This window comes from Apium graveolens, chromosome 8 (assembly GCF_009905375.1).
Source record: "Apium graveolens cultivar Ventura chromosome 8, ASM990537v1, whole genome shotgun sequence".
Classification (NCBI taxonomy): Eukaryota; Viridiplantae; Streptophyta; class Magnoliopsida; order Apiales; family Apiaceae; genus Apium; species Apium graveolens.
The window spans coordinates 92,222,703-92,242,098 of NC_133654.1; positions in this window are offsets into that span (position 1 = coordinate 92,222,703).

A 19,396-nucleotide genomic window follows, 5' to 3' on the forward strand; every position below is an offset into this window, starting at 1 on the left:
AAAAACCCTACTAAATCTCCTTGTCAAAATCCTTATAAATAGAAACTGTTCAAGTACCCTGATAGAATAAAGTCTAGTGAATCATGGCCCTGAGATTTTGTGACATATTTCCAGTGTTTCAAAGTTGATCCATAATCCCTTGATAAAGATGTTTACTATTTAAGAAATTTTATTATCAATCGGCATCAGTTTTTGAAATGATTAAAATGTGGATTTTCAGTCCCAAAGGGGGATAAATGCTTTCTTTGAATAGCGGATCTGGACTGAGACGTGAGTCCTTTCCACACTTATATTGTAGGCTTAAAAGTTTCCTAGGGATCCCATTAATGTTTTAGAACCCAGCGAAGTTCGGGATTACTTCGCGGCTGATCACCGGCTGTAATCCATAGCGTCATAAAATGATTTTGATTAAGATATGATTTTGAAAATGTTTTGATTCAAGCAAATGATGCCATCACCCAAAGTTTCATCTCTTGTTATTATTAGTTATATCTTCGTATTGTCATTCTTTAATATATATATCTGGATTTATGTTTTGTATCGTATTTTTTAGCACTTGTTGAGCATTTGGCTCACTCCCTGCTTTAACCCTAATATTACAGCTAGCAGCTATGGTTAGATTCAAGCAGAAACCATGTAAGACTTGTGACGCCGATGCGTATGTCCGAGCTCAGGTAGAATAAGGGATAGTTTTGTGTGAGGATACGATGCTAAAACTAGTTGTAATAGTTAGTAGTGTTGGGCTGTTCCATACCCTAAACTGTAAGATCTTGGATTCAGATGTATTTACTTTCTTTTAAATATTGTAATAGTTATATATTATGTTTTGTTTAGTTGGGGGTGTGACAGGTTTTGGTATCAGAGCTACGGTTTAGAGTCCCTAGACAGTCCAATTAGGTTATAGAATATAGGTTATAAATAATATGCGAGTGAGTAGGTTAAGTAAATTTATTATTAATACTCCTCTTATTGGTTTGTCAGCAAAGGGCGCACTCCTCGTCATCCTCTGGGTCAGATGACACTATTGCTTTCTCCGTGTATGCTGAGTTGAGGCACGAGTTTGACATGCTTCAGGGCAAGTACGACTGACTGATAGACCGATTGAAGAACGTGTATCCGGACAGCCGAAACTATGAAGGGAAGCCTAAGGAGCAGATGACTGTGATAAGTGGCATTTTATACCACTTAGAACGTCTTATAATAGCTTAAATTGGTGTCTTGAAATCAAGTATTTTTTGTATTTGATGCCTTTTTCTAGTGTTTGTGCATTTCAGGGTATTAGTTGCATTTCGGGGGAGAATTCATCAAAAATAAGCCTTAGCATGTGTCTAGCATTGCAAGAGGGAAGAGAGGAGCAGATTACAGTGAAGAAATGGAGCAAAAATAGACCATTTTCCAGTAGGGGTCTGAGCGCCAGCTGAGCGGCCGCGCAGGGATGGAAAATCAGATTTATTATTTTAGACTCCTATTTCTGTTTGGCTTCCAACTTCTGAGTAATCTGAGTTTTATGGGACTCCTATATAAGTAGATTTCAGAGACGTTTCACGTGTGTTGGATCGTTGTATTAATCAAGGAGCGAAGGAGATAAGGAAGAAGAACGTTTGTGCACACCGCAACGAAGAGGAAGCATATTTTCTTGTGATTCTTTATTTCGTTGTAACGTTGGATGCTAGTTTTCTTTGCTTTGAACCTATTTACTCTTGTGACGTACTCTGGTTTAATATAATTAGTTTAGTTATTATTCTTTTGTTTTTATTTATCATGTTTTCATATGAACCCATGATGACGATAAGTGCTAGCATGGGCTAATCGTGATCATGGGGTCGTAACGGATGTACTATGGAATTCTTTAGTTAGTTGTTTAATACCTTAGTGTGTGATGATTGTATGATATTTAGTATTGGTTGTGCGTATTCGTCTTATGTGCGTCACGAACATATAAGATAGGGTGTTAATCTCTTGTGAAGCGACGGTGGATCTCGAGATTTAGAACTTGCCATGCTAGCATAGGTTCATGTACGAGTCTGCATGATTAGTGGGTAACTCTAACTGTTTTATTCGCCCTGTGTAATCAAAAGGAATAACTTGTTCTTAAATCATTATGTTGTCAATTTCTGTAGACATATAGGGACTCAACATAATTGATGCCTATTCAACTTTTATCTTAATTGTGGATGTTTGGTAGAATGGTATTAGTACAATGAAAGTTGGCTTTTATCAGTTTCGTGTTATTCAATTAATATCATCACGGTTGCATGCTAAGGGTAATAACAATGACTATTGAAGGAAGTAGTAATGAAGTTATGATCTCATGAATGTTTTAATATTGTTAATTCGAAGTGTTAATTAAAAAATTAATTTTAGTAGTTAATTGTAGTCAATAATTAGTTACTTAAATCTAAGTATCATTATCTTAACATTGAGAAGTAATCATACATTGGTGAGTGAGTTTAATTGAAAATAATTAGTCTGAGTCTCTGTGGGAACGAACTAGAAAGTATTCTATATTACTTGCGAACGCGTATACTTGCGTGAATATTAGCGCGTATTTTCGCCCTAATGCGAGACTTGAGACTTTGGTTCGGTACGTCAACACTAAGCTTGAGGAGATGCCATCGCACCGAGACTGCACCAGCCAGTATATCATCCAGATGGTGGCGGATGAGCTCTAGAGCATTGTGAAGACGCTTCGAGAGGAGAAGACTACCAAGCCCCGTTCCGATGGAGTGGAGCCTTAGTTCTTTCCATCATCTACCTTTCATGTTGTTGTATTATCGGATTTCGTAGAATTCCCAGTTGTTTTCTTTAAATAAGCATGTTATTCCTAGAATAAGACTTTATCCTAATCTTGATGTATTGAGACCTTTAGATTTCAATTATTATGCACTATCATTCCATTTGCTTTCAGCTGTTATTTTATGCCTTTATATGCATCACCATATTTGTTTAATTTGGAACTTGACCTCATATGTAAATAAGAATGCCATGCGATACCCTCGAATTATTTCATCATTCATACCTATTTTGACATAACTCTTATTTCAGGATCATGCCACCCAAAAAGAAGAACCCAGCAACCACATCTACCACGGATCCAAATATTCTTCGATTATTGGAAACCTTACAACAGCAAACCAACGCTATAGCTCAACAACAAATAACTCTTCAACAACGATTTGAAAACCAAGATAACCGTGAAACACACCAACCACCTGATCCACCAGTACCACCTCGACAAGTTGTCACTTTCAAGGCTTTTCAGAATGTGAATCCACCTGCATTTCATGATACCACTGATCCAATAATAGCTAACACATGGATTAAGGAAATGGAAAGGGCTTTTGAGTTGGTACAGTTAGGGGACGATCAGAAGATACCATATGCTACTTACTTCTTGAAGGACGAAGTCATCTATTGGTGGGAATCAGTAAAAGCTATGGAAGTAACTCAACAAGTTTCTTGGGAAAGATTTAAGAAGTTATTTCTGGAAAAGTATTACCCTAGGTACATGCAGAATAAGATGGAGCTTAAATTTCTTGAATTGAAGCAAGGGAATCTGTCTGTACTGGAGTATGAGAAGAAGTTCACAGAGTTGTCAAGGTTTGTGACAAAGTATACCAGCAGTGAGGAGGAAAAAGCAAAGATATTTCAACAAGGATTAGAGCCTTGGATCAGAGATAGAGTGGCTATGTTTGAGCTTGATACTTATGCAGGAGTAGTACAAAAAGCTGCTCTGATTGAGAACAATGGGATGCAGTCAAGAAAGGAAAGGGATAACAAGAAGAGAAAGGTTCCATTTTATGGAGAAAAGTCCGAAGCCGGAAATTCACAAAATCGAAATGTAAAGAGGATTGGATTCCATAATGGCGGAAATTTTCAAAAGAAAGGAAGTTTGAGCAAAAGACAAGAATCGAAGGGGAACAACCAGGCAAGCCAAGGACAAGTTGGAGAAAACAGATTTCAGAGACCGGAATGCAAGCATTGTGGAAGAAGGCACCCCGGAGTGTATAATAAGTTGAGCATGACATGCTATAGGTGTAACCAGAAGGGACATTTGGCAAACGAGTGTAAGATACTGAAGCCAGGAGTTACATGTTACAAGTGTGGAAAGACTGGACACCCAGCTAGGGAGTGCAAGATAACTGGACCAGTCAAAGCTCTAATGAATGTGGCAAGTACCAGTGCAAGAGTGCCAGACGAGGTATTGGCATTACCTCCACCACCTACAACAACATCCCAAGCAACAACAATGACATTCAATTTGAAAATGAAGGACGCTGTTCAGAACTCTGAGGTGATAGCAGGTACACTTTTACTAAATAATGTCAAAGCTAAAGTATTGATTGATTCGGGATCAACGAGATCTTTCATATCAGAAACTTTTGTTAATAAACTTCAATGTGATAAAATGGTTATGAACGAGGTAGTAAATGTGGTAATTGCAAACCAAGAGAAGATTCCCGTGAATCAATTATGTCCGAAGTGTGAGATTGATATTTCGGGGTATAAGTTTTCAGCCGACTTGATACTCTTCAAGTTGGGAGAGTTTGATATAATTTTAGGTATGGATTGGTTAGGGAAGAATAACGCCCAGATTAATTATAAGACCAAGAAAGTGTATTTAAAGACGAAGAGTGGAGAGAAGGTAGTATTTAAGGGACAGAGGCAAGAACAATTGTTTCTTACAATCGTTCAGGCTAAGAAGTTACTTAGAAAAGGTTGTGAGTCGTTCCTAGCTTATGTAATGGATTCAGAAAAGGGCAACCCCAGCATAGAAGATATTCCCGTAGTTAACGAATTCCCAGATGTGTTTCCAGATGAACTACCAGGCTTACCGCCAGATCGACAAATCGAGTTCGAGATCAACCTTGCTCCGGGCACAAAACCAGTTTCAAAGGCCCCATATAGGATGGCACCAGCAGAAATGAAAGAGTTGGCGAGCCAGCTACAAGAATTGTTGGATAAAGGAGTGATACGGCCAAGTACGTCGCCATGGGGAGCACCTGTTCTGTTTGTAAAGAAGAAAGATGGAAGTATGCGGCTATGTATAGATTATCGGGAGTTGAATAAGGTAATAATTAAGAACCGCTACCCGCTACCAAGAATAGATGACCTATTTGATCAGCTGAAAGGAGCAAAGTACTTTTCAAAGACTGACTTGAGATTAGGATACCATCAATTAAAGATCAAAGAAGAAGATATTCCCAAGACAGCATTCAGGACCAGATACGGACATTATAAATTCTTAGTAATGCCTTTTGGATTGACTAATGCTCCGATAACATTTATGGATCTGATGAATCGGGTATTTAAAAAGTATTTGGACAAGTTCGTAGTGGTATTCATTGATGACATCCTTATTTACTCAAAGTCGGAAGAGAACATAAGCAGCATCTATGGATAGCATTGGAGATACTCCGACAAGAGAAGTTGTATGTCAAGTTTTCTAAATGTAAGTTTTGGTTAAAGGAAGTACAATTCTTGGGACACGTTATTGGAGATGAAGGAGTTAAAGTAGATCCGGCAAAGATTGAGGCAATTATGAGTTGGGAGAGGCCAAAGACACCTACAGAAGTGCGAAGTTTTCTAGGATTGGTAGGGTATTATAGAAGGTTTGTCAAGGATTTTTCGAAAATCGCCACGCCATTGACTAAGTTAACCAGGAAGAATCAGAAGTTCGAATGGAATGCAGAATGTGAGGATAGCTTTCAAGAGTTGAAACAAAGATTGGTAACAGCTCCGGTGTTAGTACTACCAGATGACCAAGGAAACTTTGTGATTTTCAGCGATGCTTCACATAAAGGATTGGGCTGTGTGCTAATGCAACACAGTAAGGTGATCGCGTATGCGTCAAGATAGTTAAAACCGCATGAGTTGAAGTACCCGACACATGACTTGGAACTAGCCGCCATAGTGTTCGCACTTAAGATTTGGAGACATTACCTCTACGGGGAAAAGTGTGAAATCTACACGGATCACAAGAGTTTAAAGTAAATTTTCACTCAGAAAGAGCTCAATATGAGGCAAAGGAGATGGTTGGAATTGATTAAGGACTATGAATGCTCGATAAATTATCATCCTGAAAAGACGAACGTTGTAGCCGATGCTTTGAGTAGGAAGGAAAGATTGAATATGATAGCAACACCAAAAGAATTGTCTGAAGAGATTAAGAAATTTGGATTGGAACTTTGTGATTGTGGAATAGTTGAAGAAGTTTGTCGTGCAATGACTTTTCAGCTAACACTGGTGGAAAAGATAAGGAAATGTCAGGAAGAAGTAATGGAGAAAGAGAAGAATCAGCTAACTGGAGAAGAGATTGGTACTCAAAGGGATGAGCAAGGTATACTAAGGTTTTCCTCAAGAATTTGGATTCCTCATGTACCTGAATTGAAGGATGAGATTTTGCAAGAAGCCTACAATTCAAGATTTTCAATCCAACCGGGAAGCACCAAGATGTATTGAGACTTGAAGCAGAACTTTTGGTGGCCAAACATGAAGCGAGAGGTGGCAGAATGGGTTACAAAGTGTTATACTTGTCAGAAAGTGAAGGCAGAACATCAACGACCAAGCGGATTAATTCAGCCCCTAAAGATTCCAGAATGGAAATGGGAAAATATTGCTATGGACTTTATAGTGGGACTACTGCGAACGAAATCCGGACATGACGCTATATGGGTTATAGTTGATCGCCTTATGAAGTTGGCGCATTTCCTTCCAATTAATGAGAAGTCGTCATTGGACAGGTTGGTTCATCTGTATGTGCGTAAAATCGTACTAAGGCATGGAGTACCCGTATCGATAGTTTCAGACAGAGATCCCTGATTTAACTCAAGATTCTGGAAGCAATTTCAAGAGAGTCTTGGCACGAAGTTGAACATGAGTACGGCGTATCACCCGCAAACTGATGGTCAGAGCGAAAGGACAATTCAAATAATTGAAGACATATTGCGCAGTTGTGCAATCGATTTTGCAGGAAGTTGGGATGACCACTTGCCATTAGTAGAATTCTCTTATAACAACAGCTATCACTCTAGTATTGGCATGCCACCATACGAAGCTTTGTACGGATGGAAATGTAGATCACCGACAAGTTGGGATGAAGTAGGAGAAGGACAGATTCTAGGCTCGGAATTGGTATAACAGTTGTATGAGACAATCAAGTTAATTCAGAAAAGGTTGCTTGCTGCTCAAGATAGACAGAGAAAGTATGCGGATCCAGCGCGTAAGGATGTTAGATTCGAAGTAGGCGAAGCCGTTTTGCTGAAGGTGTCACCAAGGAAAGGGTTGTCTAGATTTGGAAAGAAAGGGAAGTTAGCACCTAGATATATAGGTCCTTTTGAAATTTTGAGTCAAGTGGGGAAAGTGGCCTACGAGTTAGCCTTGCCACCTCAGTATCAGCATGTGCAAAATGTGTTCCATGTGTCATTGCTTAAGAAGTACAATCCTGATGCCAGCCATGTGATAGAATATGAACCTGTAGAAATTCTGGCAGACCTGTCATTTATGGAGCAACCTGTCAAATTACTCGACTGGCAAGTGAAGAGTCTTAGGAATAAGTCGGTAAGGTTAGTGAAAGTACTTTGGAGGAACCCCAAGGTCGAAGAATCAACTTGGGAGTTAGAGTCTGATATGCGTTCCAAGTATCCTCATCCGTTCTCTTATATTCTGGGGATAGAATCCCTTAAGGGGGAGAGGATGTTTCGACCCGCATTTTGTGTAATATTATTTGTGGACTTGGTATAATATTAGAGCCTAATGTAAATATGCCTAATGAATGTACGTTTGGGTGAATGAAAATTCTGCATTATAAATTTGCTCTATGTAGTATATGATTTTTCAAAACAAGAGTTCATTTATTTCCCTTATTTTTGATTTATAAGGAATATTCTAAACCTTGGAGAAATTTTCTTTTAAAAGTTATTTCGTTCACAAATTTTAAAAGTGATTTTATAAAATTTCTAAAAATCCAAGTTATTTTATGGTATAAATTTTATAATTTTTGAACTTGTATTTTATTTTATAAAAATAAATCTTTAAAAATTTTATTTTTTATAATTAGAAAATTACATGGAAGCCCTTGCATGCAAATCACTCTTCTATTCTCTTAAAGGGCAAATGAGACCTTTCCAACCCCACTAACTCATTTGTTGATTACCAAATTACCACACTAACCTTGCATGCAAAATGGCCTAACTCTACCTAGAGGTCATTTTTGTACATTCTCATTTCCACTCATTCTTTTTGCCAATAAAACCAAAAACAAAGTGGGAGAATTCATATTTCCACTCACTCCACACTCTAACACACCTCATTTTTTTTCTCTCATCCCCTCCCTCCCTTTTGCTCTCGGCCGAAGCCCCCATTCCCCCACTCCCTTCCATTTTTCATTCCATTTCTTATATTCTCTAGTGTATATCTTCCACCTATATTTATTTTATATACTTCCCAAGAGTTTTATGACTTGGGAGACGAAGTTTCATGGTTGCATGTGTAGTTCTTGTGTGATCTCCAAAGAGAAACTCTTGATTCTTGTGAATTCAAGAGCTCTCTATGAGATACATTTTATATATATGTTAACTAAGTGTTTTATGGAGACACCATGCTTTAAAATCCTTTTTATGCTACTGAAATTTCATTATATAATCATGTTTAGCCATGCATGCTAGTTTTAAGATGTTAAAATGATGATCAACCATGTTGTACATGCTACTCTTTTCGAAATCATGTTTTTATGTTTAAAAATTTAAAAATTCGAAATATTTGTACTTGAGATAGATTGTTTCCATGATATATTTCTTATTAATAGATAAGAGAAGATATATTTCATGATTATTAAGGATGAGCAATAGGTATAAGTCGAATTTACAAGAATTTTAACTTTATGCCTTAGCCGAAATCTTGTTAAGTGTTTTCCATGAGTTGCATGTTATATTTTTAGTTGCATATTGATGTTCTTGGGCATGGATGATTTCCCCCCCTGTTGAGGCACTATTTTAGGATATTGATGCACTAGGTTTGCTTTGGTAAAGGCTGGATGCTTGGTTATTAAGCGGGAGTCAAGGTGGAAGGGGATTAGTTAGTGTTTGCATTTTTCCAGATTTGATGCACTAGTTATGAGGAAGTTTTGAGTGAGCACTTGTTGTGCACTTTGAGGCCCAAGCCACCAGAAGCTAGAACTAGGAGTATATAAAAGGTTTTAGGTGTTTTTTGGAGGTTTGTAAGTCGTTTGGTTAGGTGCACGAGTGAAATCACAAAATCTGTCCTGCAGGGGACAGTTTTGTTACAACTTAGAAATAGGAAGTTTTGACCATGTCATGGGTAGGCCCTTGTAACACCCCCAAATCCGGGGTCGGGGATCCGGGTTGTCACGAGTTCCATTTCCCTTAATAACACCCAATCTTAATAATTAATCAACTACTCTTTACTGTGACCCCACAATAAACATACACACCACACGTTATAGTCTCAGAGATGAACATCCAAAAATAATCACAAGTCATTTTATTCCACAATTATCTGCCAATACACCTTAAAAGGTTTTCTGAATAAATTTACATTTTCTTTGCCATTATTACAATTCATAAGTATACATAAATCTGGTACATCAAAAGTTGAAGCCTAGTCTATTGGTAGTTCCCACCTTAGCTACAGCGACTTCAATGCCTATAGGAAGCTGCAGAACGTTTCCTATCCGCTCGCGAATTGAGAGCTTGGTCCTGTTCATCTTGTCTATCTGATGTTGTGTGATGAAAGAAGAAAGCAAGGGTGAGCAGCAAGCCCACCAAAATAATATGTATAATAATTTACAATATATGAGCCTTCTCATAGTACTCATGAAAGTTTTGGTCAAAAGAAATGAACCAAGTTTGATATCCTAATGCGATGAAGTCGCAAAATATTCAGTATATATACATATATACTTTTCAAAATCTTGGAAGTCCTTTTCCATGCATAATATACACAGAGTTCCAGTGTATAAATGTATAAAAATATCGTTGCAAGGTGATTTCATATATCTAACCTTGTCTCAACGTTTTTCTGAAAATCTTTGTCATGCATAAGATAATCATTTACTAGATATAAGTTTAAAAGATGAAGTTACAAGATACTCCAATATACTTATATCTTTTCCAAATACTACTTGAACTACCACCATTCAAGTTATAATTAGTTTCAAAAGTTCATTACGTAGATGAGGCTACAAGAACAGATTTGAATAGATTAAATCTTTAAAATATCATCAAAATAAAATGAAGTTACGAGATACTTCATTTGATGCAAACATCATTTTGAAAACTTAACCCTGCCAACACTCAACAATCGCCCAACCGTAGCCTTTCTATCGAAGTGCTCTGGGTAGTGTTGCAGAAATATCCAATTGGATGATGAACTCATTACGGGAGTTTGCCGCGCCAGGAAGACCACTTACGATGATCAGTTGTAGTAGTGCAACCCCACCATTTTCTACATGTAGAGGAGAACCTGTCGGATTTACTTGTCAACCGAACACTGAACTCCTAAGGAATGGACAGCCTTAGCGGAACTTCCAGGCCATTTGGGCCAATATAATAAGGCTGGTCCGGCGCCACTCGACCACTTACGCCACTCCTAGTTCAGATGAAATCTATGACTCTGAAACGTAAAGCTTGTTCCCCCTTTCCCCAAGTAGAAACTTGTTGATACGGCTCCACCAAGAAGTCGTATCTAGTTGGAAAGGAGAACTCACCGATATTTTCCAGGCGATGCCTGTTAATGGATTAACTTGTTCCAAGAATTTTACTTCCCGAGCGTTGGGTAAGTAATCGATTCATTTAACAAAACAGCAACCTTGTTGCGAATATAAAACACACCACAGAGCCGGATCCCTCAGGTTTTGAGCTAGTATTTAAATCCCCTTCGAAAGGAGGATCTTAAATATAAAAATGAGTTTTGGGATCCGCTCTAACTTTTAAAAATCATTTTGAAGACTCGCAAAATATTTTTAGGAATGTTTGGAGTGATGCTGATTTAACAAAATAAATCAGTCCCAATATATTAGAAAATATCTGAATATTATTATTTAAATAATATTTCCATAAAGAATAATCTTTATAAAAATAATTGAAGTAGAAGTTTTGAAACTTATACTTGAAATGAATATTAAATATCCAAAGATATACCTATACGAAAGTACTATCTTTATTTGAATAATCAAAAGTGAGTTTGATTATCGACACCTTATTCTTTAATAAAATAAAGAATATATCTCAGCAAATAATCGGAGTCATAGATCCTCAAATTAATATTCAAATAATATTCAATAAATAAAATAAGCTGAGTCATAAGCCCTCGAATGAATATTCGAAATAATATTCAATAAATAAATAAGCTGAGTCATAAGCCCTCGAATGAATATTCAAAATAATATTCATTAAATAATAAGCTGAGTCATAATACCTCGAATGAATATTATAAATAATATTCATTAAATAAAATAAAGGAGTCATACATCCTCAAATGAATATCCAAGTAATATTCAATAAATAATATAAAGGAGTCATAAGTCCTCGAATGAATATTCAAGATAATATTCATTAATAAAATAAAGTTATCGAATAAACCTTATTCGATTAATAGTTTTGAAAACTATAACCATATATATATATAAATATATATATATATAAAATCTACTCGGGATCCTTGTTAGGGCGAAATCACGCACTAATATTCACGTAAGTATACGCGTTCGCAAGTAATATAAAATACTTTCTAGTTCGTTCCCTCAGAGACTCAGACTAAGTTTTTGTCTAATTAAACTCACTCACCAATGTATGACTACTTCTCAATGTTAAGATAATAACACTTAAAATTGTTGATTAAATATTAACTATAATTAACTACTTAATTAACCACTTAACTAACACTTCAATTTATCAGTAATAAAATACTCATGAGATCACAACTTCATTATTACTTCCTTCTATAGCCATTGTTATTACCTTTAGCATGTGACAGTGATGACATTAATCGAATAACACGAAACTGATAAAAGCCAACTTTCATTGTACTAATACCATTCTACCAAACATCCACAATTAAGATAGAAGTTGAATAGTCATCAATTATGTTGAGCTCCTATATGTCTACAGAAATTGACAACACAACGATTTAAGCACAAGTTATTCCTTTTGATTACATAGGGAAAATAAAACTGTTAGAATTACCCACTAATCATGCACAACGTACATGAACCTATGCTAGCATGGCAAGTTCTAAATCTCAAGATCCACCGTCGCTTCACAAGAGATTAACACCCTATCTTATATGTTCGCGACGCACATAAGACGAATACGCACAACCAATACTAGATATCATGCAATCATCACACACTAAAGTATTAAACAATTAACTAAAGTATTTCATAATAAATCCGTTGCAACCCCATGATCACGATTAGCCCATAATAGAACTTATCGCCATCATGGGTTCATATGAAATCATGATAAACAACACAAGAAAATAATAACTAAACTAATTATATTAAAACAGAGTACGTCACAAGAGTAAATAAGTCAAAGCAAGAAAACTAGCATCCAACGTTACAACAAAACAAGAATCACAAGAATATATGCTTCCTCTTCGCTGCAGTGTGCTAAATCGGTCTTCTTCCTTATCTCCTTCGCTTCTTGCGCAAAAACACAATCTAAAACATAATCTCCTTCTTATTCTCTATGAAAACGTCTCAAATCTACTTATATAATAGTCCCATAAAACTCAGATTACATAGAAGTTGGAAGCCAAACAGAAGTAGAAGTCTAAAATAATTCAGCTTTTTCCCCGACCCTGCGCGGCCGCTCAGCATTTCTGCGCGGGCGCGCAAGGTTTCTGCGCGGCCGCTCAGCATTGCTGCGCGGGCGCGCAGGACCCTACTGGAAAAATTCCCGGTTTGCTCCGTTCCTTCGCCGTAATCTGGCCGTTCTCTTCCTCTCTCAATGGTGAACACATGCCAAGGCTTATTCTTGATGATTCCTCCTCCGAAATGTAACTAATACCCTGAAATGCATAAACACTAGAAAAACGCATCAAATACACAAAATACTTGATTTCAAGACACCAATTTAAGCCATTTTAAGACGTTCTAAGTGGTATAAAATGCCACTTATCACACCCCCAAACTTAAATCGATGCTTGTCCTCAAGCGTCACAGACTCAAAACAAAGAAAAATATGCATGAATGCAATCTATATGAAAATGCAACGATCCCCCTTACTACAATTAACCAACCAAATTGTCACGTCTCAACGAATGCAGTTAGACACTAAAGATCAATTAACTCATGCAAACGGACATACAACCACAAACGTGGTGTGTGCAAATGCTTAACAGATATGCTTCGGAACTAGACCAATTACTATGACTAGACTATCCTCAAGGCAATCCTACGATTATACAAAGAATAAAAATTCTAGGCACAAAGTGATATACAACACTACAAGAACTCTGGAGCTTACTACGGAATCATGCTTTTTTTTTACAACTCAAATGCTTATTTGACCGTGCAATGAGTGAGGTCCACAAAAGACTTATACAATGGTATCCATGTAACGAGCGTTAGGTTAGCGGATCCCAGACTCTAAAAGCCTTAGGTCACTAGGCACAAAGTCCCCTAAGAACTTAATAACTCGAATACCAAAGAGCCCACTCTTGATCAATTATGCAAAATATTTTTTTTTTTGTTTTTTTTTTGTTTTTTTTTTCTCTGAGCAAGTGCGTTTCGCTCCATCTTGCTCAACCCTAGACTACTCGCATAACATGCGAGCCGGCTACTAGCCATTTGACGCCTAGCCACAACTAGCAACAAATTCCATTTTTACTCCATTTTTTTTTTCTTTTTCATGCCTTTACCACTAAGAACCTATTATCAAATTCTAAGCATAATAAATAGATTATCCTCGAAAATAATCAGATCATAACAACAATCTTGCCCTTAAGCATTCTCTAAGACTTAGTGAAAATACAAGTGCTTCTAGCATGCATATCAACCTACACAACTTAATATCACTTTAATGCTATCACTACACTCGCATCAATATCACAATTCAGTCGATAAATCATTGCAAAAGGGATCATGGTATATGCATGAGCTATATGATATGCATGAGCTATATGATATGACAAACAAATAAAGCTATATAAAAAAGAACTTATATGGCAAAAATTATGCAACTATATGAACTAACTATCATGAATATGCAGCTATATGACACACACAAAATATTCCTTAACTACCACCCCCAAACTTAAAATCTTCACTGTCCCCAGTGAAGGTAGTAGAAAGGAACACAGGGTATACCTACTCGGAGTCATCATCATCATCACCCTCAGTGGGTGGAGTATCAGGCGGCGGGTATGCAGAGTCTTCACCAAAAACTGGCCACTGGATATCAGCTCCAAGGCCTCGAAAAGCAGTCCCTAACGCAAGGGTGAGCTCCTGAGCAAACCTGCTCTGCGTCTCATACATGGCATCCATCCGCCGTGAAAGCCTCCTATACTGGGCATCACCCATCCCAGCACCCTCCTGAGCTCTCGAAGAACCAGCCTCACCACGCCCTGGCCTAGCTATAGTAGCACCTCGTGCTGGACGCCCTCCTGGAAGACGATAACCCAGCCCATGCTCCTCAGGCTCACCACCGGTCCACTCCTACATCCCATTCAGAGTGCCAGAATCTATCGGAGCTGCTGGCAACTGCAACTGCTCATGAGCCGGCCAGTTCACTCCTACTGCTCGGCATAGCTTCGTAACCGTGGATTCATAACGGATGTTTATATACTTTGCTCCCCTCAAAAACTTCAGAATTCCTTGGTATATAAACTCACCAAGGTCCACATAGTATTCCTCATTCAGAATTCCCCACAACAACTGTGCTCTCTCAACTGTGACCTCGTGTGCATGTGAAGAAGGCAAAATATTAGCACATATAAATGCATTCCATGCACGGGCATACTTGTTCATGGCGATCGCCGGAAAGTGATGATACTCATTATTGGCTGGACTGCGGTTCCAAACTGTGCCCGGTCAACAGAGAGTCGCACAAATCAAATCCAAGTCAAAATCCTCAGCAGTCTTTTCATTCCAGTTCTCCTCCTCGGGCTTCCTTTCTCGCTGTCCAATCACACGGCGAATCTCCGCAGGATGATAATCAACCGTCAGCCCACGAACTACAGAAAACCCATTCTTTTCAGCCTTCGCGTTCGCGTAGAACTCGCGAACAACACTCATCGGTACTGCTTCGGGTGACTCACAAAAAGCTATCCACCCCTTCTCTGCAATTATGGGCAACAACTCACCATCCCTCCCTGATGGTAAAAACCCCCTCTCCTTCAGAATCGGCTTCCCCAACAGCCTAGTGTACTCCTCCTCCGCAGCTCTGTCAGTTAACCGAGGCCTTGCAGTAGTACCCCTTGATGAATCAGCAGTAGGAACTGTGCTGCTGCTGTCAATAGTGCGTGCTCTCTTGGGTGCCATTGATTTGTGAATAAAAGTGTGTAAGAACTGATTTTTGATGTTTATGAGAGGGTTTAAGTGTAGGAAGTTTGTGGGAGATATGTGGGATAGGTGTATGTATATATAGGGTGTGGAGTAGGTTAAATTAGATTAGGAGTGGGGTTGAGGGATAAAATCATGGGGTAATGGGAAAAGAATTCGTGGGTTTATGGGCTGTGATGGGTTTTTTGTGTTTTGTGTTTTTTTTTTTGAACTGTAAAAAATTTTCTGGAACTCGACCCCTGCGCGGCCGCTCAGCATTTCTGCGCGGGCGCGCAGCAAGCTGCGCGGCCGCTCAGCATAGCTGCGCGGGCGCGCAGAGGGTCTCTGGAAAAAAAAATTTTCAGCCCCTGTTTTTTGATTTTTTTGTGTTTTTGGATAGGTTATTAACTTCTAAGGGTTCCTGTAACAACAATTCATGGGTTGCCTCCCACGCAGCGCTTCTTTTTCGTCATTAGCTTGACGTTCCGTACCTTTCTCAAGTAGTCAACAAAATGGCACTAACCACCTCTCGGTTTGCCATGTCCCCATAGTAGTGCTTCAACCGCTGACCGTTAACCTTGAATGCTTGGTCCGAATCATTCTCAAAAATTTCCACCGCTCCATGTGGAAACACAGTTTTGACAATAAAAGGTCCAGACCACCTTGATTTCAACTTCCCAGGAAAAAGTCGCCGAGAGTTGAATAACAGAACTTGTTGCCCTGGCACAAATAACTTAGGATGTAGCTTCCTATCGTGCCACTTCTTCACCTTTTCCTTATACATTTTGTTATTCTCGTACGCTTGAAGTCGAAATTCATCAAGTTCATTAAGCTGAAGCATTCTTTTCTTACCAGCTGCATCTAAATCCAGGTTCAATTTCTTCAATGCCCAGTAGGCCTTATGCTCAAGCTCCGCCGGTAGATGACATCCCTTACCGTATACCAACTGAAACGGTGACATCCCAAGTGGAGTTTTGAATGCTGTTCTGTAAGCCCAAACAGCTTCATCGAGCTTTAAAGACCAATCCTTCCTTGACGGACAAACAACCTTCTCTAGAATGTGCTTTATCTCTCTGTTAGACACTTCCGCTTGACCATTTGTTTGCGGATGATAGGCAGTAGCTACTCGATGATTCACATTATAACGCTGCATCATAGAAGTGAACTTACGGTTGCAAAAATGCGATCCTTCATCACTTATGATTACCCGAGGCATTCCAAACCTTGTGAAAATTTGCTTATGAAGAAAATTTAGCACTGCCTTTGCATCATTTGTCGGTAAAGCTTTAACTTCGACCCATTTTGAGACATAATCGACTGCCAGCAAGATGTACTGATTATTGCAAGATGAGATAAAAGGCCCCATGAAATCGATTCCCCATACATCAAAGACCTCGACTTCAAGCATCACATTTAATGGCATCTCATCCTTCCTTGACAAATTTCCCACTCTTTGGCAACGATCACACCTTAAAACAAACTGATGAGCATCCTTGAACAAAGTAGGCCAGAAAAAACCTGCTTGCAGAATACGAGCTGCCGTCTTCTCACCTCCATAGTGTCCACCATAAACCGTGGAATGGCAGTCTCGTAATATCCCCTCCGTCTCACAGAACGGGATACATCTCCTGATGATCTGGTCAGCTCCCTGTCTAAACAAATATGGTTCATCCCACATATACCACTTCACCTCATGCAGAAACTTCTTCTTTTGAGCGGATGTCAAATTAAGCGGCATTATATTGCTGACAAGATAGTTTATAATATCTGCAAACCATGGTTCTTCCTCCTGAATTGCAAACAACTGCTCATCCGGAAAAGATTCATTGATTAACGTCCTATCTTGTGAAGTAGAATCGGGATTCTCCAACCTAGAGAGATGGTCAGCTACTTGATTCTCAGTACCTTTTCTATCTTTGATCTCTAACTCAAATTCCTGAAGTAAAAGTACCCAACGAATGAGTCTCGGCTTCGAATCCTTCTTAGAAACCAGATAGCGAATAGCTGCATGATCAGTGAATACTATTACTTTCGTACCAAGCAGATAAGATCGAAATTTCTCAAAGCCAAAGACTATAGCCAAAAGCTCCTTCTCAGTAGTGGTGTAGTTCAATTGGGCCCCATTTAAAGTCTTACTCGCATAGTAGACCACATGGAAGAGATTTTTCTTGCGCTGTCCCAGAACTGCACCTACCGCATAGTCACTCGCATCACACATCATCTCAAACGGTTCTGTCCAATCTGGTGCTGTAATAACTGGTGCCGTGATCAAACTCTCCTTGAGAGTCTTGAATGCTGCCAAACATTCATCATCAAATTTGAAAAGCACATCTTTCTCAAGAAAATTGCACAACGGCTTAGATATCTTTGAAAAGTCCTTGATGAATCGCCGATAAAAACCCACATGACCAAGAAAACTACAGATTCCTTTCACCGAATTAGGTGGGGGAAGATTTTCAATGACTCCCACCTTGGCCTTGTCCACCTCCAGGCCTTTGCTAGAGACCTTATGCCCAAGGATAATGCCTTCACGCACCATAAAATGACATTTCTCCCAATTAAGCACCAAATTAGTTTCCACGCATCTTTTGAGTACGGCGCGCAGATTATTCAAACATTCATCATATGAGTGTCCAAAGACGGAGAAGTCATCCATGAACACTTCGACGTTATTTCCAATCATGTCAGAGAATATAGCCATCATACATCTCTGAAAGGTGGCCGGGGCGCCACATAACCCAAACGAAACTCTTCGAAAAGCAAATGTGCCAAATGGACAAGTGAAGGTAGTCTTTTCCTGATCCTCTGGTGCAATACAAATCTGATTATACCCGGAATAACCATCCAGAAGACAAAAATACTCATGTCCCGCCAATCTGTCAAGCATTTGATCAATAAATGGGAGAGGGAAGTGATCCTTCCTTGTGGCTTTGTTCAATTTTCTATAATCCATGCATACTCTCCATCCTGTAACTGTTCGAGTAGGGATGAGCTCATTCTTTTCATTTGCGACCACAGTGATACCTCCTTTCTTAGGTACACATTGCACGGGACTCACCCACGAGCTGTCAGAAATAGGATAAATGATGCCTGCATCTAGCCATTTCAGAATTTCTTTCTTCACCACCTCCTTCATGATCGGGTTCAGTCTTCGCTGCTGTTCCACAGTTGGCTTACTACCTTCCTCTAACAGAATTTTATGCATACAATATGAAGGACTTATCCCCTTGATGTCTGCTATGGTCCATCCTATAGCCGATTTGAATTCTCTCAAAATCCTTAAGAGCTTGTCTTCCTCACTACCTGAAAGGTCAGCTGAAATAATAACATGTAACGTAGATGAATCACCTAAAAAAGCATACCTCAAGTGTTCAGGTAATGGTTTGAGCTCCAAGGTAGGTGCTTCCTCTATTGATGGTTTGAGCTTCCCTTCAGCATTCTTAAGGTCAGAAGTACCAAGAGATTCAAATGGTATGTCGAGCTTTCGCTTCCATGGAGAAGCGTTCAGATATTGTAATTGCTCATTGCTATCTTCATCATCACTGTCAAATTCCCCCACTAAGGCCTTTTCTAATGCATCAGACATTAGCATGTGATCGAGTTCCGAAGTAACCGCAGAATCAATCACATCCACTTTTAAGCACTCCTCATCTTCTGTAGGGAATTTCATTGCCTTGAATACGTTGAAGGTCACATCCTGATCTTGGACCCGCATAGTAAGTTCCCCTTTTTGCACATCTATCAAGGTACGGCCAGTAGCCAAGAAAGGCCTCCCCAAGATTATGGGAATCTTCTTATCTTCCTCAAAATCCAGAATAACAAAATCTGCAGGAAAGAAGAGCTTATCTACCTTGACAAGCACATCCTCAACTATGCCCCTTGGGTAAGTAA